At 40.9% G+C, this 26,538-nt stretch overlaps 1 pseudogene; it reads left to right on the top strand.

Moving 5' to 3' along the window:
- The window catches only part of LOC122625591, a 182,415-nt pseudogene extending 156,144 nt beyond the window's left edge, over positions 1-26,271 (top strand).
- The last annotated feature ends 267 nt before the right edge of the window (positions 26,272-26,538 follow it).

Raw genomic sequence — 26,538 nt, forward strand, 5'->3', positions numbered from 1 at the left:
ATTGTTGGCATGTGAAGAAGAAAAAAATTTTGAAGTCTAGTGTAGGTTAGTTTAGGGCGAAGGCGGGAGTATAATAAAGCTCTCTCTCGCTCTATGCGAATTCGCCCCGTCTTCGCCAACCTCTGTTTAGCTAGGCCTAAGAACATATATGTTAAATAGAAGATGAAGTCGAAAATTGAATTCAACCCGAGCACACGCATTTCTTTTCGTTGTCGTCGTTGCGAAATTAAAACCTAATTATTCTTGCCACCAAAGTTCGATCAGTATTTTTAATAAACTAATTAAAATGGTTCATGGCGCCCCCGGGTGGACAAAATAATTAGTTTAAACAAAAGGCAACATTTAATTAAAGTGACAGTGACACATATATAATATATAATATAATATATATATATATATATATATTATATAATATATAAAAGTGCAACATAAAAAATTGTTCTTTTGTTTTTTATTTGAGTGCAAATAAATAAATACATAGTTGCCCGCGACGGCCTATTGTGTTTAAATAATAAATATATCTTAAACATATTCCGTGTCGGTCGTGAAATACCCTGCTTCCGGAATTGCCGCCACCACCGAGGGAACTTTTAAGGAAAGTGGCCGCTAAAATTAGCATTTGGAAATCAGAGGTATTTGTGCAAAAAATTGAAAGCTAGAGTTATAGACAAATTTAATGTTTATTGTCTTGTGCTGGAATATTGCACCTCGCTTTCAGTTCTTGGCACATATGTACGTATCAATATAGTAGAGCTAGATTGCATGCAAATTATCAAATTTATTGGTTGATAAAATAAATACACATACATATATTGAACCGCTTTTGAACGCAACATTTATTTATTATTTTGTACAGTATTATTGCAATCACTGCATCGCATTAATAGTTGGGAAGTTAATCCAAGCTTGCGCACTAATACACAGACAGCCTTATATACCAGCAGCTGCAGCGGTGAACTTTTCGTTTTCGCTTCGCCTTTGCACCGCTACCTGCGTTGTTGTTGTTTGGCCCTTTTTCGTTGGCGCGCTTAGATTAGCGGACCGTCAAGTGACGCTCTACTCTGTATTCTGCGGGTATACCCTTTTCGGCGTCATTTCGCACCCACTATTAATTGATACTGCGTGACTTGAATTTCAATTTAAATAATTTGTTTTCGTTGTTCTCATCAGAAAAATATTTAATATACATTTCGAACAATAAATTAATAATTTATGAAATTAAAAAGAACCTATTTTTTTGGTTTAATAAATTTCTAATTATTGATTCGAAGGTTATTAAATTATATTGTCGGTCTGATTTGAGATAATTTGTTTCGGCCATTTATTTATTTAATTCGGAAATAATATTTAATTAATTTAATTTAGTTAATTTAAATATTTAATTTAAAATGAGCATAGAAACCAAAAATAAATCGGTTCTGGAAGAGCTGAAAAGCAAGCTCCAAAGTCGGGTCAGAACAATTCGCCGATTAAATGAACGATTAGAAGCGGGATCGATTCCGCTATTAGAGGAGGAATTGAAATGTCGACTAGAAAACTTAAATGCTTCAATTGATAAGGCAAATCAATTACAAGAACAGATAGAAGACATAGATTGTGGCGATGAATTTGGCGAAGAGTTGGAAGAACTTTGTATAGTGACCAAGGCAAAAATAATGTCCCTGTTGTCTGCCTTGAAGGTAGCAAGCGTCAGCGAAGCTCCGGCATCAGCTGCTGTAGCTCCAACTCGTGCGCGACTTCCGAATTTGGCATTGCCAAAATTCAGTGGAGATTATTCGGAGTTCAAAAATTTCATCAGCCTTTTCGAAACTTTGGTTCATAAAGACGCCAGCATTCCAGTTATCGAAAAATGTAACCATTTAATTTCATGTCTCTCTGGTGAAGCTTTAGGAACAATTAAAGCTTACCAAGTCACCGAGAGCAATTACGAAAAGGCACTAGCCAGTTTAAAAAAGGTTTACGATAACGAATGCCTCATCTTTATGAATAATATATCAACATTGTTTAGTCTGCCTAAAATATCGCATCAGTCCGCTTCCTCCTTGAGAAACCTTATCGATACTTTTTCTTCGATTTATGGTTCTCTGTTATCGAAAGGAGATGATACAAAAATTTTGAATGCAATGTTGATATATTTGGTATTGAATAGAGTCGACCCAGTGACCAAACAAAAATGGGAGGAACAGCTCGATTATGAGACTTTGCCGCTTTGGGCCGATTTTGAAAAAATGTTAAATCGCCGATATCAGCATTTATCAGCTGAAGAATCGACAAAGCCGGAGCAAGATAAAATTGTGTCAAGCAAGCCACATAATCTCGTGTTCCTTCTCCAACAGCAAGCCTCAGCAAACTTGTAGCTATTGCAATGCAGCAGATCATTTAGTACAGAATTGTAGCCCGTTTGGGCGTCTCTCTGTAATGCAAAGGTTCGAGTTGGTTAAGTCTGCCTCCTTATGTATCAATTGTCTGCGAAAAGGCCATACTGTTTCGAAATGCAAAGGCAAAAAGTGCCGAGCTTGTGACCGCTCACACCATATTCTGCTTCATAGATATACAGTGCCTGAGAACAGTTTAGCGTTGCCACCCCCGCCAGAGACCATGTCTCCTACTTTTAACCAAGATCAGCCTTCCACGTCACATGTTATGCATGCCACGTCCTTGGACAGGGTGATTTTGGTTACGTCAATCGTAAGCGTCCGTACGAAAAACGGAGAATACGTTTTGGCCCGAGCTCTGCTGGACTCTGGGTCTCAAACGAATTTTATAACAGAAGAACTGGCGAACCGCTTACAGATTCGTAGAGAGGAGCCGTGTATCAACTTACTTGGTATTGGCGAGTCCAATTCTCAAGTCAAAAAAAAGGTACACACAGTGGTGAAGTCGCGAATAAATGGTAGTGAGTTCTCGTTCGATTTCTGGATCTTAAAGTCGATCTCCGGTTACCATCCTGATCAGTCGGTGAACGTCAGTGATTGGAAGATCCCGAAGAACCTACCATTAGCAGACCCATATTTCTACAAGTCACAACAAATTGATATGTTGATAGGAGCAGAATCATTTTTCGAATTGCTAGCTGTTGGTCAAATTAGACAAGGTCGTGACTATCCAACTCTACAAAAGACCCATCTTGGTTGGGTTGTTTCGGGCAGATACAAGTCTGCAGTCCCGAAACAAGTTGTGAATAGTTTCAGTTGTAGTGAAGAACCTTTAGTATCGATTGACAGCACACTACAGAAATTTTGGTCGCTGGAGGAAATGCCAAATCCAAAGAAAATTCTGTCGCCTGAGCACAAGTTATGTGAAGACCATTATAGGAAGACTACTCGGGTATTGCCATCAGGTCGGTTTGAAGTTAGGCTGCCGTTTAAATCTGATCCAAATGGATTAGGCAACTCCTTCGAGGTTGCAAAACGGCGGTTTTTGTCGCTTGAGCGAAGGTTGTCTCGAGATCCTAACTTGAAGACCATGTACTTGGAATTCATGGAAGAATATCTCGCCCTAGGTCATATGTCGCCTACAGACAACAAAATCCCTTCCACTCCACATTATGACATTCCCCATAAATGCGTGTTAAGGCCCCAGAGTACGTCAACAAAGTTGCGCGTCGTGTTCGATGCGTCCTGCAAAACATCGTCTCAGGTGGCCTTAAACGACATCCTGATGGTGGGGCCGACAATTCAAGAAGAGTTGTACTCCACTCTACTCCGCTTCCGGCTGGTATGCCCTGACTGCCGATGTAAAAAAGATGTATCGCCAAGTAATAGTTAATGAAGCGGAAAGGAAGTTTCAACTCAGTGTGGAGGAGAGACCCCTCTGTATCCTTGAGATTATACAAGCTCAACACCGTCACATATGGTACTGGACCAGCCCCATTTCTGGCTATTCGGTGTTTAAAGAGGTTGAGTGAATCTGCTAAATGTTCATTCCCTAGAGTTGGGAATTTTTACGTCGATGACATGTTAACTGGTGCTGCATGCGTAGAGGAGCTAAAGACAATTAAGTCTGAAGTGTCTCAGGTTCTTCAAACAGCAGGTTTTGAATTGACTTTCTTTCAAACTCACTGACTTGGTTTTCAAACTCACCTGAGGTCACTGCATCTGAGAGCACGGTTAAGTCGATACCTATCTCGGATTCAGAGTCAACTAAGGCGTTAGGAATATCGTGGTTGCCTAGCGAAGATGCCTTCAAGTTCAAAATTGACACTTCTGTCATGGGTCTCCGAGCGACAAAACGGAACATACTATCGGTGACATCGAAGCTGTTTGGCCCCCTCGGCTTGTTAAGTCCCATTGTGATTAAAGGAAAGATCCTATTACAGGAACTCTGGCTTAATAAGTTAGATTGGGATGAGTCAATTCCGAACTAATCTAATCTAATCTAGTTCGATAGTTGAGTCAACTATCGAACTAATTGTATACTGGTCGAACTCTGAAGTTACTCTTCACTGGATTCGATCTCATCCATCTTCGTTGTCGACATTCGTTTCGAACAGGGTAGCGTAGATTCAAGAATGGTCAGGAGAAGCTACATGGCGGCATGTTCCCACAAAGCAGAACTCAGCAGATATCGTTTCGAGAGGTTGTGACGTCGACGAGATAGGGCAGTCGATCTGGTTCACTAGCCCACCATTTCTGAAGGACGAAGAAGAAAACTGGCCCATAAATGCGCATTTCGAGCCGGATGAGGAAGTCTTGCGTCAGGAAGCTAGGAAGACTGTGGTCGGGCTGACCGCTGCTGTGCAAACTTCCGATTTGCTGGATGTCACCGAGGGGTTTTCGTCACACCTCAAACTGCTTAGAGTGTTCGCTTATATGTTCCGCTTTATAAGAAAATGCAAAGACAAGAGTATAGTTTTCGAAGAAACTCTGTCACCGACTGAATATAATGAAGCGTTTCATAAGATTACCAAATTAGACAAAAGCACGAGTATCAAGGAGAAATTAAAAAGGTTCGTAAAGGCTCCAAGGTCGGCCCAAGTCTTCAGCGATTGAACCAATTCATCCATGAGGATACAGGCACTTGGTGCAACTTTTCGTTGTTGCGAGTTGGGGGGCGACTAGCTAACGCTCCTATATCATATGATGCCAAGTTTCCCTTGCTGTTGACGAAACGCTCGCAGTTTGTGCAGAGCTACGTCCGGCATTTGCACCATTCCAATTTTCATGTCGGCCCTCGAGCACTTGTGAGCATCCTACGACAGCGTATTTGGACCGTAAACGCTCAGGAACTTTGCAGTCAGACAGTTCGATCATGTGTGCGCTGCTTCAAATGCAAGCCTCGACTAATGGCACAAATTATGGGAAATCTACCCGCAGATAGACTCCGTGCTCTCCGCCCATTTGCGATATGTGGCGTTGATTTTTGTGGCCCTGTCTATACGACATTAAAAATTCGAGGAAGGCCCCCGTATAAGTCCTACGTTGCCTTATTTGTTTGTTTTGCGTCCAAGGCGGTTCACTTAGAGATTGTCTCAGATCTAAGTACTGATTCCTTCCTATTGGCTTTTCAAAGATTCATTGGTTGATATACGAGGATGTCCGCAGACGGTGCATTGCGACAACGCGACGAACTTCGTCGGAGCGAGTCGCCACTTCCTGGCTCTTCGCGATCGGATCGAGGAGCAGGCGGACGCAATTCGCGAGTTCGCATCAAAAAGCGGATGCGAATTTGCGTTCACACCCCCTCGGGCTCCGCACATGGGCGGACTATGGGAGGCAGGTGTGAAAACTGCAAAGCACCTACTCCAACGAGCGGTGGGCAGCGCACTCCTCAACGCCGAAGAGCTGGAAACAGTCCTCGTCGGGATCGAGGCCACGATGAACTCGCGGCCCCTCGGAGCGCTCAGCCAGGACCCAAGCGACGGAGAGGCGCTAACTCCCGGGCACCTGCTGACAGGCGGGCCTCATCGCAGCACCAGCACTCCGGATCCCGGACCAGGCGGGTCTCAGTTGCTTGCGGCGATGGCGGTTTGTCTCGTCAGTCAGGGAAACGTTCTGACGGCGATGGTCCCGGGAATATGTCATGGACCTTCAGGTTCGGGGCAAGTGGCACGAGGAGAAGGCCAACGTCGAGGAGGGCCAACTCGTCGTCGTGGCAGAGGACAACCTGCTGCCTCAACAGTGGCTCCGGGGAAGGATCGTCGCGACGCACGCAGGAGAGGACGGCAAGGTTAGGGTCGTCGACCTTAGGAGGAGTGATGGAGCCATTTTCCGGAGGGCGATCCACAAGCTGGCGCCGCTGCCGATTTGTTGAAGCCGTGGAGGCGTTCAACGGGGCCGGTGTTGGCTGAACCCATATTGTCGGTCATTGTGTATTGTTTGTTGTTTATTGTTGGCATGTGAAGAAGAACAAAAATTTGAAGTCTAGTGTAAGTTAGTTTAGGGCGAAGGCGGGAGCATAATAAAGCTCTCTCTCGCTCTTTGCGAATTCGCCCCGTCTTCGCCATCCTTTGTTAAGCTAGGCCTAAGAACATATATGTTAAATAGAAGATGAAGTCGAAAATTGAATTCAACCCGAGCACGCGCATTTCTTTTCGTTGTCGTCGTTGCGAAATTAAAACCTAATTATTCTTGCCACCAAAGTTCGATCAGTATTTTTAATAAACTAATTAAAATGGTTCATGGCGCCCCCGGGTGGACAATATAATTAGTTTAAACAAAAGGCAACATTTAATTAAAGTGACAGTGACACATATATAATATATAATATAATATATATATATATATATATATATATTATATAATATATAAAAGTGCAACATAAAAAATTGTTCTCTTGTTTTTTATTTGAGTGCAAATAAATAAATACATAGTTGCCCGCGACGGCCTATTGTGTTTAAATAATAAATATATCTTAAACATATTCCGTGTCGGTCGTGAAATACCCTGCTTCCGGAATTGCCGCCACCACCGAGGGAACTTTTAAGGAAAGTGGCCGCTAAAATTAGCATTTGGAAATCAGAGGTATTTGTGCAAAAAATTGAAAGCTAGAGTTATAGACAAATTTAATGTTTATTGTCTTGTGCTGGAATATTGCACCTCGCTTTCAGTTCTTGGCACATATGTACGTATCAATATAGTAGAGCTAGATTGCATGCAAATTATCAAATTTATTGGTTGATAAAATAAATACACATACATATATTGAACCGCTTTTGAACGCAACATTTTTTTATTATTTTGTACAGTATTATTGCAATCACTGCATCGCATTAATAGTTGGGAAGTTAATCCAAGCTTGCGCACTAATACACAGACAGCCTTATATACCAGCAGCTGCAGCGGTGAACTTTTCGTTTTCGCTTCGCCTTTGCACCGCTACCTGCGTTGTTGTTGTTTGGCCCTTTTTCGTTGGCGCGCTTAGATTAGCGGACCGTCAAGTGACGCTCTACTCTGTATTCTGCGGGTATACCCTTTTCGGCGTCATTTCGCACCCACTATTAATTGATACTGCGTGACTTGAATTTCAATTTAAATAATTTGTTTTCGTTGTTCTCATCAGAAAAATATTTAATATACATTTCGAACAATAAATTAATAATTTATGAAATTAAAAAGAACCTATTTTTTTGGTTTAATAAATTTCTAATTATTGATTCGAAGGTTATTAAATTATATTGTCGGTCTGATTTGAGATAATTTGTTTCGGCCATTTATTTATTTAATTCGGAAATAATATTTAATTAATTTAATTTAGTTAATTTAAATATTTAATTTAAAATGAGCATAGAAACCAAAAATAAATCGGTTCTGGAAGAGCTGAAAAGCAAGCTCCAAAGTCGGGTCAGAACAATTCGCCGATTAAATGAACGATTAGAAGCGGGATCGATTCCGCTATTAGAGGAGGAATTGAAATGTCGACTAGAAAACTTAAATGCTTCAATTGATAAGGCAAATCAATTACAAGAACAGATAGAAGACATAGATTGTGGCGATGAATTTGGCGAAGAGTTGGAAGAACTTTGTATAGTGACCAAGGCAAAAATAATGTCCCTGTTGTCTGCCTTGAAGGTAGCAAGCGTCAGCGAAGCTCCGGCATCAGCTGCTGTAGCTCCAACTCGTGCGCGACTTCCGAATTTGGCATTGCCAAAATTCAGTGGAGATTATTCGGAGTTCAAATATTTCATCAGCCTTTTCGAAACTTTGGTTCATAAAGACGCCAGCATTCCAGTTATCGAAAAATGTAACCATTTAATTTCATGTCTCTCTGGTGAAGCTTTAGGAACAATTAAAGCTTACCAAGTCACCGAGAGCAATTACGAAAAGGCACTAGCCAGTTTAAAAAAGGTTTACGATAACGAATGCCTCATCTTTATGAATAATATATCAACATTGTTTAGTCTGCCTAAAATATCGCATCAGTCCGCTTCCTCCTTGAGAAACCTTATCGATACTTTTTCTTCGATTTATGGTTCTCTGTTATCGAAAGGAGATGATACAAAAATTTTGAATGCAATGTTGATATATTTGGTATTGAATAGAGTCGACCCAGTGACCAAACAAAAATGGGAGGAACAGCTCGATTATGAGACTTTGCCGCTTTGGGCCGATTTTGAAAAAATGTTAAATCGCCGATATCAGCATTTATCAGCTGAAGAATCGACAAAGCCGAAGCAAGATAAAATTGTGTCAAGCAAGCCACATAATCTCGTGTTCCTTCTCCAACAGCAAGCCTCAGCAAACTTGTAGCTATTGCAATGCAGCAGATCATTTAGTACAGAATTGTAGCCCGTTTGGGCGTCTCTCTGTAATGCAAAGGTTCGAGTTGGTTAAGTCTGCCTCCTTATGTGTCAATTGTCTGCGAAAAGGCCATACTGTTTCGAAATGCAAAGGCAAAAAGTGCCGAGCTTGTGACCGCTCACACCATATTCTGCTTCATAGATATACAGTGCCTGAGAACAGTTTAGCGTTGCCACCCCCGCCAGAGACCATGTCTCCTACTTTTAACCAAGATCAGCCTTCCACGTCACATGTTATGCATGCCACGTCCTTGGACAGGGTGATTTTGGTTACGTCAATCGTAAGCGTCCGTACGAAAAACGGAGAATACGTTTTGGCCCGAGCTCTGCTGGACTCTGGGTCTCAAACGAATTTTATAACAGAAGAACTGGCGAACCGCTTACAGATTCGTAGAGAGGAGCCGTGTATCAACTTACTTGGTATTGGCGAGTCCAATTCTCAAGTCAAAAAAAAGGTACACACAGTGGTGAAGGCGCGAATAAATGGTAGTGAGTTCTCGTTCGATTTCTGGATCTTAAAGTCGATCTCCGGTTACCATCCTGATCAGTCGGTGAACGTCAGTGATTGGAAGATCCCGAAGAACCTACCATTAGCAGACCCATATTTCTACAAGTCACAACAAATTGATATGTTGATAGGAGCAGAATCATTTTTCGAATTGCTAGCTGTTGGTCAAATTAGACAAGGTCGTGACTATCCAACTCTACAAAAGACCCATCTTGGTTGGGTTGTTTCGGGCAGATACAAGTCTGCAGTCCCGAAACAAGTTGTGAATAGTTTCAGTTGTAGTGAAGAACCTTTAGTATCGATTGACAGCACACTACAGAAATTTTGGTCGCTGGAGGAAATGCCAAATCCAAAGAAAATTCTGTCGCCTGAGCACAAGTTATGTGAAGACCATTATAGGAAGACTACTCGGGTATTGCCATCAGGTCGGTTTGAAGTTAGGCTGCCGTTTAAATCTGATCCAAATGGATTAGGCAACTCCTTCGAGGTTGCAAAACGGCGGTTTTTTTCGCTTGAGCGAAGGGTGTCTCGAGATCCTAACTTGAAGACCATGTACTTGGAATTCATGGAAGAATATCTCGCCCTAGGTCATATGTCGCCTACAGACAACAAAATCCCTTCCACTCCACATTATGTCATTCCCCATAAATGCGTGTTAAGGCCCCAGAGTACGTCAACAAAGTTGTGCGTCGTGTTCGATGCGTCCTGCAAAACATCGTCTCAGGTGGCCTTAAACGACATCCTGATGGTGGGGCCGACAATTCAAGAAGAGTTGTACTCCACTCTACTCCGCTTCCGGCTGGTATGCCCTGACTGCCGATGTAAAAAAGATGTATCGCCAAGTAATAGTTAATGAAGCGGAAAGGAAGTTTCAACTCAGTGTGGAGGAGAGACCCCTCTGTATCCTTGAGATTATACAAGCTCAACACCGTCACATATGGTACTGGACCAGCCCCATTTCTGGCTATTCGGTGTTTAAAGAGGTTGAGTGAATCTGCTAAATGTTCATTCCCTAGAGTTGGGAATTTTTACGTCGATGACATGTTAACTGGTGCTGCATGCGTAGAGGAGCTAAAGACAATTAAGTCTGAAGTGTCTCAGGTTCTTCAAACAGCAGGTTTTGAATTGACTTTCAAACTCACTGACTTGGTTTTCAAACTCACCTGAGGTCACTGCATCTGAGAGCACGGTTAAGTCGATACCTATCTCGGATTCAGAGTCAACTAAGGCGTTAGGAATATCGTGGTTGCCTAGCGAAGATGCCTTCAAGTTCAAAATTGACACTTCTGTCATGGGTCTCCGAGCGACAAAACGGAACATACTATCGGTGACATCGAAGCTGTTTGGCCCCCTCGGCTTGTTAAGTCCCATTGTGATTAAAGGAAAGATCCTATTACAGGAACTCTGGCTTAATAAGTTAGATTGGGATGAGTCAATTCCGAACTAATCTAATCTAATCTAGTTCGATAGTTGAGTCAACTATCGAACTAATTGTATACTGGTCGAACTCTGAAGTTACTCTTCACTGGATTCGATCTCATCCATCTTCGTTGTCGACATTCGTTTCGAACAGGGTAGCGTAGATTCCAAGAATGGTCAGGAGAAGCTACATGGCGGCATGTTCCCACAAAGCAGAACTCAGCAGATATCGTTTCGAGAGGTTGTGACGTCGACGAGATAGGGCAGTCGATCTGGTTCACTAGCCCACCATTTCTGAAGGACGAAGAAGAAAACTGGCCCATAAATGCGCATTTCGAGCCGGATGAGGAAGTCTTGCGTCAGGAAGCTAGGAAGACTGTGGTCGGGCTGACCGCTGCTGTGCAAACTTCCGATTTGCTGGATGTCACCGAGGGGTTTTCGTCACACCTCAAACTGCTTAGAGTGTTCGCTTATATGTTCCGCTTTATAAGAAAATGCAAAGACAAGAGTATAGTTTTCGAAGAAACTCTGTCACCGACTGAATATAATGAAGCGTTTCATAAGATTACCAAATTAGACAAAAGCACGAGTATCAAGGAGAAATTAAAAAGGTTCGTAAAGGCTCCAAGGTCGGCCCAAGTCTTCAGCGATTGAACCAATTCATCCATGAGGATACAGGCACTTGGTGCAACTTTTCGTTGTTGCGAGTTGGGGGGCGACTAGTTAACGCTCCTATATCATATGATGCCAAGTTTCCCTTGCTGTTGACGAAACGCTCGCAGTTTGTGCAGAGCTACGTCCGGCATTTGCACCATTCCAATTTTCATGTCGGCCCTCGAGCACTTGTGAGCATCCTACGACAGCGTATTTGGACCGTAAACGCTCAGGAACTTTGCAGTCAGACAGTTCGATCATGTGTGCGCTGCTTCAAATGCAAGCCTCGACTAATGGCACAAATTATGGGAAATCTACCCGCAGATAGACTCCGTGCTCTCCGCCCATTTGCGATATGTGGCGTTGATTTTTGTGGCCCTGTCTATACGACATTAAAAATTCGAGGAAGGCCCCCGTATAAGTCCTACGTTGCCTTATTTGTTTGTTTTGCGTCCAAGGCGGTTCACTTAGAGATTGTCTCAGATCTAAGTACTGATTTCTTCCTATTGGCTTTTCAAAGATTCATTGGTTGATATACGAGGATGTCCGCAGACGGTGCATTGCGACAACGCGACGAACTTCGTCGGAGCGAGTCGCCACTTCCTGGCTCTTCGCGATCGGATCGAGGAGCAAGCGGACGCAATTCGCGAGTTCGCATCAAAAAGCGGATGCGAATTTGCGTTCACACCCCCTCGGGCTCCGCACATGGGCGGACTATGGGAAGCAGGTGTGAAAACTGCAAAGCACCTACTCCAACGAGCGGTGGGCAGCGCACTCCTCAACGCCGAAGAGCTGGAAACAGTCCTCGTCGGGATCGAGGCCACGATGAACTCGCGGCCCTTCGGAGCGCTCAGCCAGGACCCAAGCGACGGAGAGGCGCTAACTCCCGGGCACCTGCTGACAGGCGGGCCTCATCGCAGCACCAGCACTCCGGATCCCGGACCAGGCGGGTCTCAGTTGCTTGCGGCGATGGCGGGTTGTCTCGTCAGTCAGGGGAAAGGTCTGACGGCGGTGGGCCCGGGGATATGTCATGGACCTTCAGGGTCGGGGCAAGTGGCACGAGGAGAAGGCCAACGTCGAGGAGGGCCAACTCGTCGTCGTGGCAGAGGACAACCTGCTGCCTCAACAGTGGCTCCGGGGAAGGATCGTCGCGACGCACGCAGGAGAGGACGGCAAGGTTAGGGTCGTCGACCTTAGGAGGAGTGATGGAGCCATTTTCCGGAGGGCGATCCACAAGCTGGCGCCGCTGCCGATTTGTTGAAGCCGTGGAGGCGTTCAACGGGGCCGGTGTTGGCTGAACCCATATTGTCGGTCATTGTGTATTGTTTGTTGTTTATTGTTGGCATGTGAAGAAGAACAAAAATTTGAAGTCTAGTGTAAGTTAGTTTAGGGCGAAGGCGGGAGCATAATAAAGCTCTCTCTCGCTCTTTGCGAATTCGCCCCGTCTTCGCCATCCTTTGTTATGCTAGGCCTAAGAACATATATGTTAAATAGAAGATGAAGTCGAAAATTGAATTCAACCCGAGCACGCGCATTTCTTTTCGTTGTCGTCGTTGCGAAATTAAAACCTAATTATTCTTGCCACCAAAGTTCGATCAGTATTTTTAATAAAGTAATTCAAAAGTTCAATATCTTTGATTATTGCTTTGACTATGATTTCTCCTGTTCCTGCGTCTGTTCCCTTTTGATCTATTAGAACGCTGATTTTCTGGACTGGCGTCATCGATTTGATTTATCGACAGGGTCGCTTTCTAATTCTAGCTTGTCAAACATAATCCAATATTGTGATTCGAGCTTCTCGATGAACTTACAGATGCTTCCGGGGTATGATGTATCCTCCAGTTGTCTTATAAGTGTTATGTAGGGCCTGTGGTCTTTGAATGCCATCGCCAGGGCCGTCTTTGTATCCAGCTATGTATTTACTCTTTCTTGGGTCACGACCTCCAATGCTGCATCCACTAGTAAGCGTTTTACTGCTCCGTAGATAACATGTGCCTGCCTTGCATCTTGGGTAGGGTATAGATTAAGTAGCTGCTCGACCTGGTTAACAAACACAGACAGCTTGCCAGGTGTGCCATCATAGTAGTTCAGTTCTTTAATTTGATTCAGTAATTGATTTAGGTGGGATTCCGACAGTTGTTGAACTGCCATGGTCTATTTGTATAAGTTTCTGGATACACGGAGTTTATTTTAAATTTGGTTTTAAATTACGGAATTAAAAATTTGTAGTTGAAGTTAATCAAGTTGAAGCTAAGATTGCGGGGCAATGTGAACAGACGACCAGCGAACTTTCTATCTTACGATTTAATATATCTTGGATTCATGTATTTACATATGTCCCAATGAAAACGGCACTTTTTAACATTTCGTCGGCAAGAACGCCGATGATGGTAGTCTCAGCAGAAATTCAGTCGGGGCTTGTTAAAATATGTCTGAAAAAAGTGACCTCTCCATATTGACCGCACGGTTTATGAATGTTGGCGGTCTGAATCAACACCCATCCCACCATGAGAACTCCATCATTCATAAGGAGCTCGGCATTCCATGGGTGGTAGACGAGATCTATCGTCACAGCGAGAGATACGCAGAAGACTGGACAACAACCCCAACCACCTGGCCAATCCCGTAGACGTCTGCTGAGAACGCACCCACTTGACCTCACCCAACATTAAGCATCAGATAACTCCCCGATTGGCAAAAGTGCATAATTTATAACATCTGTACCATGAACCAAAACTTTGTCTAGTGAGGGAGGAAGATAGTACCAGGGATATAGTTAAATAAGGTCTCTTTGGCAGTGTCAAGTGCAAATTCTCCAAATTTGTTTACGTTGATTTTGTAACCAGAAGCCATACATTGTAGCAATGTTGCACAACGGACTATAACACTTTCACAGCAGGGGCAAGATATTTTCAATTTAAAAAAACCTGAAAGAATACATAATTGGAAGAGCTGATGATTAGTATTGAATAGGTGCAAGCAAACGAATAAGAAAATGTAATTTAAAGGAAAGAAAAGGAGGGTCTTCTGAAAAGTTGGCATGTCAGGACCATGTTCTATAAATATGTCTACTTTTTGTTGGTTGTTACTTGGAGTTTTCCAGACACTGACGTTAATGGTTTCAAATCATAATCTACCATTTATATGCGGCTATTTACCTGCATCCAAAACAAATACCATAACAATCCTCATGTATAAAAATGGATCCCCTTAAATTGCTCAGGATCAGTTCTTATAATACCTCAGTACTGCCAATAGAACCGACTGTAGAGTTTGCCCACTCAGTAAATATAATTCTGATGTAGTTATAATTAAAGGCTCGGATTTGAAATATGTCGGGGCTTCCGATTTAGACGATTCGGTTGTTCATTTCTTAAAGGGAGTATTTGATGACACTAATTATCTACCCCCACCAAAAACATTGGAACAGAATTCGCCTCTCTTGAGTGGGACGATTTTCAATTTGGGACGGCAAAGTAGTATGTTTTAAAAAGTCTAATTAATTCGGATGAACAGCACACCGATAACCAATGCGTTACTTTATGATAATCATATCAGTTCATCGTGCTGAGTCAATCAAACATTTATTTTATGGATGACGAAGACGGCCCTGCAATACTAGACGTTTTATTTGATAAGGGTATTTAATTTGTCTATATTATACAGAAATTTATTCAATAAGTTATTTTAAACAAGAGAGAACGCTATAGTCGAGTTCCCCGACTATCTGATACCCATTACTCAGCTAGTGGAAGTGCGAAGAAAAATTTACAAGACTAACAAAAATGTAAAAAAAAAAGTTTTTCAAAAGTGTGGGCGTGGGAGTTTTGGGCGGTTTGTGGCCGTTAGGGTGGGCGTGGCATAAAATAACCAAACATTTTTCAAAAGTGTCGGCAGTTTTGGTTTGTTGGCGTTAGAGTGGGCGTGGCAACATGAATCGACAAACTTGCGCTGCGCCTAGGCACTGGAGTCTGGATGCTGAATATGAACTTTCTAGCTTTTACAGTTCCTAAGATCTCGACGTTCATACGGACGGACAGACGGATATATCTCTCGATTTGCCAAAAAACTTTTTGCCACGGCCACTTTAACGCCCTCAAACCGCCAAAAACTGTCAGTGTTGAAGAATCTCCTGCAGGTTTTCAATCTTGAAATTAATTCTTAAATTTCGTTTGATTAAATATGTCACCGTGAATTTTTTCCAAATAGTTATACCTTATTATTATTTTGGAATATATTTTTCACAGTTTGAATAGAGCTCGGATAAAAGTATTTTCCTGATGTTTATCTCTTGAAATTTAGAAAATAACCTTGGGAGGCCAAGTGGCAATCCGAGGCATCACTCCTCCTATAATTAATAAAAATTCACAAATAGGTTATATTATTGTATTTGTATGGTCTGTTTTATTCGGAAATGTAGACTGACTAAGCCAGAACTTGGCTTCAAAATATAAACCCATAGTCATAAGCCTACAAAGTAGCTTAGATAAATCGATAACGCGACAGCTTTAGCGAGAGAAGATAAAAGGGCGAAAGGGGAGACTCGATGAGAGCTGCATGTACCGTGGTACACCAATCTCGCTCTTTGCACCGACAAAGCTTATAGCATTGTCACTCCATATGGTACGATGGCCTCGAAGGCTGATTAGTCTTCTCAGCGCTGCGATAAAAAAATCCATCGTGGGATCCTGGACAAATTCCAAATGAGCTGCCTTCGTGAAAAAGCAAATGAAGACGGCGATATAGCACCTATGGGGTGTCTTGTCCTGGTCTCTGCCGTATAGCATGATTGAATGGCACTCAATAGTCCACTCTTATAGTGTGAAATGCATTCTGAAGCCTCCCACAGACCGAAGTATAGGTCTAAACAAAACTAGCTTGCTTTTCTGTGGAAACGGCTTGCCCTGGCTAAGAAATCCATACTCTTTCGCCAAGTGAACCTACTGGGTACTCCTCTGAAGAAGTACAGTTGATCTCCTCCACTGGAAGGCCTTTTAATGGCATAGATTTGGCTCTGCAACTTGAAATAAAAATGTATGCAAATACGTGCTGCAACTTATCAAAAGAGTTGAGGAATTGGAAGTTCAATGAATTGTCAATGCAAACGCTTCCAAGTAGAGCCGCAGAACGGCGCTCTGGCAAATCCTTTACTGCATGCAATTGGGACGAGCTGTGCAAAAGGAATGGAGGCTTGCTAGTCCAAAGGGAATGCTCCAGCAATTCTTTCGGGGTACATCCTCGCCACGACGTCTGCCGTGTTCACCGGAACGTGATGCCAAGTCATGTCTTTCGTCATCTTCTGAATTGTAGCGATTCTGTTTGATACGAATACGTTGAAATCCCTCGGAGGTTGCCATATCCACGCCAACACAATAGACGAGTCTGACCATCAATGAAACGCGGAATCGAAATCTATGAATTCCTTGACCTTTACGATTAGCTCAGACAATAAAAGCGCTGCGGAAAGTTCTAATATTGGAGTTGTTAAGGCTTTCAGTGGAACTACTCTTGACTTGGCACAGCGCAGATGGACTTTCGGTAAAAATCGTGTAAATTTTAGGTTTTGTTTTGTACTGTGAGGTCAACCTCCCCTATGACGAAAGAATTGGCTCTGGCAATGCGTCATCCCAACCCACGTTAGCAATTAATAGAAATTTCAGAAAGATCTTAGATTTTTTGACAATCGGGGTTATTAGACAAAATAAATCATAGAAGTTGGCTATTCTGACAATACAATCCGCTAGGTGGGTCGATAATTGGACGGTATTTAAGAAAAATTAATCAGAAGCTGATCTGAAGCTGGATCCCAGACTAATCCCAATCCTTTGGCAATATCGATCCATCGTGAAATTTGATTGACTGCTTCTTGTCGCAGTCAGACTCTTCTTCCAGGGCTGCTGATTCATTCGAACACCATTTACGGATTGGAAAGTGGTCTCGCGATAGTAGTTCCTTCGCGATATCTTACCTATCATATCCTTGATCACATAGATCTTACGAAATTCTAACTAAAAAAAATAAAGAGCTATGCTTGGCTCTGAAATCCAAGAAGGCAGCTGGCTTGGTTTCATAAGTCACAGTTTTCAATTGCGCAAGAATATCGACTGCCTTATCAGAAATCATGGAAGAATCTCCGTTCCCAAAAATCAAGATTTGCGATGTTCTATGACTAAAATTGAGTTAACTAGCTAAGCAAGAAGTTATAAAGTTTAGCTAAGTGACTGAATCTAAAGTTGCTCGGCAAAGCATAAATGCTCCAATTCTATTTCTTACGTAGATAATAGCAGTTTGATGCATGCAACATTCATAACATTCAAGGTTTTTGGTGAAGGGCTTGCTAACTGATGATCAGGTTTAGATTATGAATAAGAACATGATAATAATGTTGAATAAGAAGATGGCAATGGCTGAGAGCTCAAGTTTGGGCACATGACGGAGTTGAAAATAAAGTGGATGGTGCGGATGAGGCATGATTCCCGATGCATACCCTTGAAATTCATGCTGACTAGTAGTTATGTACGAGTTTGATGTAATGATCTCTGCTGCACATATTGCGCAAACAGAGATTGAGACACTAGAGGATTTTCTAGTTGGTGATCTGTCTAACCCCATATTGCTTAAGAATATTGCTTTTTGGCAGCTTCTAGCTTCAAAGCGAACGGTCGTGTTTTTTTTCTGCGCTCCGAATTTATTTATGATTTGACAAATCCAGCGGTAGATTTTAACAAATTCTTGAATAATTAAATTTCGTAATCAGTACTAGTTAAAGTTCCTTTCGCTTCGCGAGTGAATCTTTTGTAATTTGTGCATTATTTTAATAAATTATTTCAATCTGTTCTCTTTCTGTCTTTGCGTTTTGTTTACTCTCTCTTTCGTGCGTTGTCAGTAGTGCTGTTTGGTGTTGTTTTTGTACTTAACTGCACGGTGTACCCGCTCTCTCGCTCTCCCACACAAAATCCTAAAGTGCAGACTGCGCTCTTGCGGTACATTTTTTGATTTGTCTTTTGGTACAGTGGTCAAAACCCAATTAAATAGGGAAACCATAGTTGTCTGCTTCCATAACAAATGCCGTCAGGTAATAAAGCCTTAGCAGTCAAAATTACCTGTTGGCTATGTGATAGAATGGTGCACACTAAGTGCGCTGATTTTAACGGCCGAACAAGTTATGACCTAGCTAAAGGCTCTAATCTAAAATACTGCCTAGGAGTTGCGAATGAAATGCAACTCTTTATGCGCTAAACTAAAGATGGCTTGAAAGGACTGATCAGCAGTTTTGGCGTGGCTAGAGATAGTTTTCGTCGAGCTGATGATCTTCTTTCTGCTCTAGATTCACAATTTAATAGCCTCAAGAATCTCCAAAGCGCAAGAAAGCCGCTGGTGGTAGGCTGCCTAAGGGGAATGCCCCGCAACCTTCGGTAAGTGATCTACAGGACTCCACAGCTGATCAGTTGACGATCGCAGCAAACCATTAAATGTTGCTTAGATCGGCAGCTAAAAAAGCTTCGGAGCAATCCGATCAATCCGTTTTGGATGGAGTTCAGCCTGGGATTGCTACAGATTCCGTTTTGTCCGCACTGGTTTCTCAACCGGTGATTCCACCCGTCCGGAATATTTTACCAACACAACGGAATATTGAGTCCGGACTACCGGAAAAAGTTGGCACTTCAGAAATACAACCTGCAGTGCCAAAACCCTTCTCGGTGGTTCCACTAAAGAAACAAATGTTTGCTTCTCGGCTTTCCCCTGATCAATCATTATCTGATGTATTGTCTTTTATACAAGATAAAACAAAAGCCGACAACAAAAAAATGGAAAAATTTAACTTTTCTTACGCTAGGGATATCTCATCTTTCAAGATAACTGTCCCTAATGAGCTATTCTCGACCATATGTATGTTTTGGTGTTTTTTGGCCAGATAGTATGGTTGTGAATGAGTTCGAAGCTAAGATTCAAAATAGAAAAAAGGGCCCGTGGGAATTAAACTTCCCACACGTGGCCAGATCACTGCCCCATCCTCCTCTACTACTTCTAATTCTTTATCTTCAAAAAACTAAAATCTAGTCTCACTATCTGTTATCAAAATGTAAGAGGCTTGTGTAGTAAGCTAACTAATTTGTATTCTAATAGCCTTTCCTTTGCATCCCATATTATTGTGTTTACAGAGACTTGGTTAAAACCGGAGATACTTAACTTCAAAGTTTTCCCAGGTATGTACACGGTATACAGGCATGATCGTCCCTCCAGGCGGGGAGGTGGAGTCCTAATTGCTGTTAGGTCTACCCTCACGTCAGAGGAGGTACTTTTTGATGAGTTTCGTAACTTAGAATTCTTATGCGTAAAGCTGTCATTTTCTGATAGCTATGTTTATATTACGTGCTCGTACATTCCGCCGTCTTCTGAATTTCCTGAATATATTAACCATTTGTCCGCTATCCAATCCGTTTCAAACAGACTGTCCGATAGGGACCAACTAGTTGTTCTAGGTGACTTTAATATACCAGGCACTAAGTGGTCCACAGAAGAACAGTCGAATATTCTTCTGCCTATAGCACAGCATGACTTTATTGACGGCTTGCTCGACATATCGTTCTCGCAAGTTAATTATATTCGAAATTCTCTTGGTCGTTTATTGGATCTATGTTTTGTTACCAGTTCTGAAAGTGTGTTTCTGATGAGAGTAGCACCTCTTAGTCAACCAGAAGATCCATACCATCCAACTTTCGAGGTGACAATCGACACAGGTACCGTAATAAAAGAGAGGCCAGATAAGTCAACCAAACGAATTCATTGTTTTCGTAAGGCAAACTTTCGGAGGCTAAATCTTTTTATATCTGGCTTTAATTGGTCCGATCTATATTCTATTCTATATAATCGGCCATTATGGCCGATGATATTTTTTTTTTTAGACTGCAATTAAATCTTTTTTTAACTCTTGTGTTCCGATGTACTATCCGTCTACCTCTAACAAACCTCCTTGGTTTAATAAAGAGTTGACACATCTAAGAAATGTTGAGTCCACCCTTTATATAAAATTTAAAAATACCGGTTCTCAGTCTATATTTTCTAAATATGTAAGTGCTCGGTTAAATTTTACCGTGCTTAACGCTCAGTGTTATAAGAATTATTTAAACCGTTGTAAGTTCCAGTTCGCACAGGATTCCAAACAGTTTTATAATTTCGTTAACACTAAGCGCAAAACAACAAGTTATCCTTCCTCGCTATTTTTTGAAAATACTACGGTAACATCGGATCAGGCAATAGCCGATCTATTTGCCAAGTTTTTTCAAACCACATATGCTACGTTACCTCATTCCGAACGGCCTTACTCTTACGCGGTATCAAAGTCGAATTTAATATTCTGTCCTACTTTAAACGAAAGCTCACTGCTTTATGATCTTCAGCGAGTTAAGCCTGTCTATTCGCCAGGTCCCGACGGAATTCCTGGCTGTGTGCTTAGATTCTGTGCGAAAGCCTTGTGCAAACCTCTTCACAGTTCCCCCATATATGGAAGGAGTCCTTTGTGATCCCTCTCCATAAAAAAGGTAGCAAATCGGATGCAAGCAATTACAGAGGAATCTCCGAATTGTCTGCTATCCCTAAGCTTTTTGAAAACGTTATCAATCCTCATTTGCAGCACCTTTGTAAGTCAATTATATCTCCGTCAGCATGGGTTCATGAAACGCAGATCAACAACTACTAACCTTCTGGAGTTAACCTCCTTCGTAGTACAGGGCTTAAAAAAAATCTTCAAACTGATGTCATCTATACGGATTTTAGTAAAGCATTCGACTCTGTTAATCATTCACTTTAAGTAAGGAAACTTGTTTGATTGTATTCTCCGAGTCACATCCTCCCTTGTGGGAGCCACCTAGGTCCATTCCTTTTTACCTTATTTATTAACGACCTTCCCTTAATAATAAAGCATTGGCGTGTACTAATGTACACTGATGATGTAAAATTATGGTTGCAATATAGGGACATTTCTCGCCATTTGGACTTACAATCCGATCTAGATTGCTTGAAAGCCTGGTGCCGTGATAACGTTTTAAACCTAAATGGCTTTTAGTGTAAAGTTATGACCTTTTGTCATGCCAACTCAATGCACGCGTCTTACACTTTAAGTGGGGGCTCTTTGGATAGAATAACACATGTTGATAATCTTGGTGTTCTTCTGGACCCTAAACTTAAATTTTCAGACAATATTTCGTCTATTGTCAATAAGGCCAGGGGTGTGTTTGGTTTTATAAAACGGTGGTCAAAGGAATTTGATGATCCTTACAAGACCAAAACCTTATTTATTTCTTTAGTCCGTCCGATCCTCGAGTATGGATCACCTGTTTGGAGTCCACAATACATACACTTTTTGCCTTATGCAAAACCTTAGATTACCTCCTTATTGAAGTAGCTTAATGTTAATTAACTTACCCTCCTTAGCTTACCGTAGAACGATGCTTGGAACAATCTTTATTTTTAACCTTATTCGTGGGGAAGTTGATAGTCCCGACTTGTTTTGTCGGCTAAACTTTACTGTTCCAAGCAGATTTACTAGAAATTACGTACCTCTAATTTTAAATCAATGTAGATCTAACTATGAGTTGCATGATCCCTACAGAGTATTATGTTCTGACTATAATAGATTCTATCCTATTATCTCTAATTCTGACTCTCTGCCGTTCTTAAAGCGATTAATACTAACGTATTTAACCAATTCTTAGATCTTACTACTAGTATACATATATTTCCTCGTCCTTTACTGTCTTCTATATCGCGTCTATCTTCCCGCGATTCGAGCCGTACGATACACGGCAGCGCCTTTCGGTCGGTTGGGCGGGAAGTGTGGCCGTGAAAATCGCGCGTCAAAAAAAAAATAAGAAATCCCAAGTTTCGAGATGGAGAGAAAATATAACAAGAGAGAACGCTATAGTCGAGTTCCCCGACTATCTGATACCCGTTACTCAGATGGTGAAAGTGCGCAGGAGAGTCTTCAACACTGACAGTTTTTGGCGGTTTGTGGGCGTTAGAGTGGGTGGCAAAAAGTTTTTTTTTAAAGCACATATTCCATTTCTAAGACTAAATTACAAAAAAAACCAATCGATTTTTTTTAACGAAGCCTTCGACCGTGCACTCTTCCTCTACACGAGTATTCCAACCTTGAGGAAAATATATTGTCTTTTGAGAAATAGTAAAGAAGAAGAAAATCGTCAACTAGCTTTGAGGATATGGCATCCCTCATGAGTAACACCAGTATTTTCAGTCATGTTAAATTTATGATCTTTTTCAGGATAGCGTATAGTATACCCTTTTACTCTACGAGTAACGGGTATAAAAATGTAATCGAGTAATCCACGTGTAAATTCGCTTTGAGTATAATTAAAAGTTAACTTTAGAAATATTATTTATATTTAATAAATTGTTTCCAGTGTATTATTTAGATGCATTATTCTAGGGTAAAATGTATTTAAATTATACTGAAGGTATAAGGTACTAAGGTTTTTAAATTTAAAATATTTTAAAATAAATTTTTTCATTACATTTTTTTTTTTTCAGTGTATAATTCGAATATTTGAACGAATTTTCCTTTGTTCTATTTAATTTCTCTCAGTATGTTTCAGTGAATCATTTCCTATAAAAATATTAATTTATTGGAGTTAAAACGACCGCAATTTTAATCAATTTTAATCGAAAGATGATCTCCCGAGCAGATGAGCTGAAGTTAAAGCATGGCGTTTTCCACGAAGACTTTGGGAATAGACGGACATATACATTCACTAATGTTTTCTCGAACCAAAACTTATTTAAAAAAACTTTTCTTTACCAAATTTAAACCGAAATTTAAACGCGCACTCTCTGAAACCGAACTGCTCTTACAAATAATTAAGTTAGGTTAAGTTTAATAATATAGAAAATATTAAACCTAAAGAAAAAAATTAAATAATACAAAAGTGATGTAATACAAGTTCTCTCTTTGAGTACATAGTTGTTAAATCCATTTTAATTAATTTAAATATTTGCGGATGTGTGTTAACCAGAAAATTTCTCTCAATGTGGATTCGCAGTTTGGTATATTTCTCGCAGATGTGGCGATGAGGTCCGACAGATTATATAATGTGTTATATGTTTTCTTCGCCCCTGGGTCAGCGGTGCTGCCTTAAAAGTCAGAGCCTTCGCGTAAGCAACACCAACCAGGTTTTCCCCCGATATTTACTTACCGTTGAATGCCCTGGTCGAACCTTGGGGACTTGAAGGTGTCGCTGCTGCTCGGCGGCTGCGCCAAGCATAGATTTTGGCATATTAACTTTTTTCCTGGGAAAACAGACAAAAAAAATTCGGCTCACGAACCTTTTAAGCGGCGAGCAAAACTTACTTGATTTCTACATTCTTGCACTTTTGTGCATTTTTATACGCCGAAAAAGATCCGATCACCAGTAACATTAGTTAGAAGTTCTTTTTTCTTGATCTTTATTTTTCTCGTTTTACACTTTGGTTTGATTCTCCGTTTTGGGTTTCTCCGTCTGTTCAAACGCTTTCGGACTCGCCGGGGTCGCGCGGCTACCTGTCAACTCAGCTACCTGTGTCTCAATTGGGAGATGTTGTTCACTCGTATTCTCTTTCTCCTTGACCGTCTCCCAAATCCAGCTTGGTACCGTTTCTTTCTTGAAATCTCTTATTCGTGCCGTCTCACTCCTGCTCTCCACACACTCCGTCTCCACGTTCCGTTCCTCCATACTCTCGTTCTCCAATTGATCTTCGGACTTTGTTTTTCAAAACTCTTTCTACAGATTTTGTATCTCCAAACTCTCCGTTTCGCACTGCGGTTACAACGCAATAATTTGTTGCGTAACTGGCAACAGACAGGCCCGCCTTTCGCAGTTGACATCTGCATTTGTGCTTAGTCTTGTAAATTTCTATCGATTTGCCAAAAATCTGTCAGTGTTGAAGACTATCCTGCGCACTTCCAATAGCTGAGTAACGGGTATCAGATAGTCGGGGAACTCGACTATAGCGTTTTCTCTTGTTATTTTTACAAACCTAACATTGCTTAATAAATGTTCATATTTTAATACCCTTGCAGAAAGTATATTGATTTCAGTCGGAAGCTTTTTTTGGACGTAGTAAAATAGACATTTGTTCGTTTGGCTGTCCGTTTCTATGCAGACTTAGTTTTAAGCCTACCTACATTAAACTTTTCGAAAGACCCTTTGTTAATGCAGGAATTGGTCAGAATAGATTCATATGTCATTTAGCTGCCATAGATTTAATCAAAAAGTAAATGGGAAACATGATATTTTTGATTATAAAGTGTTTTAATTTGGTATTGACAGTTTACAATTTCGATCTCTTATAAAGTATGTGTGTATTTATTATTTTTTAGGAATCCGGCCTGCCGCTATCACTCTCTGTAAAAGTGCAAATAAACATGCACTTTAAGGACCTAACCAATTTTCCAATAGTATCTGTGTTTAATCATCTTACAGTGCCAATGTTGTGGTTTGAAATCGTAAGTACTACACTACTACTACAATGCAATCTTTGTGAATTGTTCATTTTAGATGATGTCAAAACTGCCTGACAGCTTGGATTCGCGGTTCAATTTTTACCTGAATATTTTGCCGTTAGTTAATCCCCTAGGCTTTTGGTGCGGCATACTGTTGGGAATAAGTCTCTTAAGCTATGCAATTACCAAAGCCACGATTCATATGTCTAGTTTGGCCCGTCGTACTGCCAATATAACAGATGTTAAATATGTACGAGCAAATTTAATTCAAAACCTCGCAGGTGAAGCCGCAAATCATGCTTACAGTCCTTGCGATATTAAGTTACTAGATGATCTTTCGGTTGTCAGGCATCCTGTTAAAAATCGAACAGTCCGGGATTCGGCATTTAGCACGAAAACACGTACGCCTTGGATATGGAGCCTGCTTTGTTGGACACGGGCGAAAGCAGCGACGAGGGACGCGACTGCGACATTGTAACTATATCCCGTAATTCTACCAGCACCCTCTATAGCGCAGATAAAACAAACCGCCGAGTCGGCGACGAGTGCTTCGCCGAGATCCAAACTCCCCAAACGATTTTATAAGAGAAGAACAGCTGCATTAAGCCAACAGGTGAGTGTAGTATAAAAAAAGTTTAGTTCATACAATACCCGTTACTTGTAGAGTAAAAGGGTATACTACATTGTTGAAAAGTATGTAACATGCTAAAGGAAGCCTTTCCGACTATATTAAGTAAATATATTCTCGGGATCAATAGCCGAGTCGATCTGGCCATGTCCGTCTGTCCGTCGTCTGCCCGTCTGTCTGTCACGTCAAAATCTCAGGAACTATAAATGCTAGAAAGTAGAGATTAAGCATGTTGACTCCAGAGACATAGATGCAGCGAAAGTTTATCGATTCATGTTGTTTTTTCTCCTTTTACACTAAAATTGCTAAACAAATATGTAAAATTCATTCTAAAATTATTACATTTTTTTTTTCGCTTATAATAAAAATCCGAAAATTATCTTTGAAAAGTGGGCACATATAGGAAAAGGTCGTGAGGAATGCCAATAGCATGATACATATTAGTAAATTACTCTACAAGTAACTGGTATAAAAAGTTCAAGAGTCAAGTCAAGTTTTAGTCGAAAGAGGTTTTCTTTTTCTTTCTTACAGTTACCATACATATTCTAAGAATAGAGTAAATATAAAGTGATTTTAAATCACCTGGTGAGGTTGTACAAATATTTTTCGCGAGTGGTAACCTGGGAATGATAGTAAATAATAATTCTTTAACAGAAAGTAATAATTGACCAAACTAAAATGTTTTTTTTTTCAGATGTCGTATAACTCAGGGAGTCTTAAGTTTATCAGCTCACTTTTGGCCATTGAGAGTTTAAGGTCACACATGAACTAAACGAAGGAATGAATACCATTTACTGGTTTTGGATGCTTAAATGAACTGGAACATAAGGTTTTGGCTAATTAAACTAAGTTATAGAATACTGTCCTGGTAAAAGCTAATTAAATCGCTGATTTGGTTATATTTATTTTAATACACATGCTAATTGCTCCTTATTAACTGTGATAGGTTTAAACAATAAATTGTAGTTCATAAAATGTTTAAAAGGATTACATTTTACCCCTGTATATATCGCACAATTTACTTTTTATTAAATAAATATAAATAAAAATATAAATAAATATGACAATAAATTGCAAATGAATTTGGTATGTGCTTC

The sequence above is a fragment of the Drosophila teissieri genome, unplaced genomic scaffold, assembly GCF_016746235.2.
Source record: "Drosophila teissieri strain GT53w unplaced genomic scaffold, Prin_Dtei_1.1 Segkk13_quiver_pilon_scaf, whole genome shotgun sequence".
NCBI classification, from domain to species: Eukaryota; Metazoa; Arthropoda; class Insecta; order Diptera; family Drosophilidae; genus Drosophila; species Drosophila teissieri.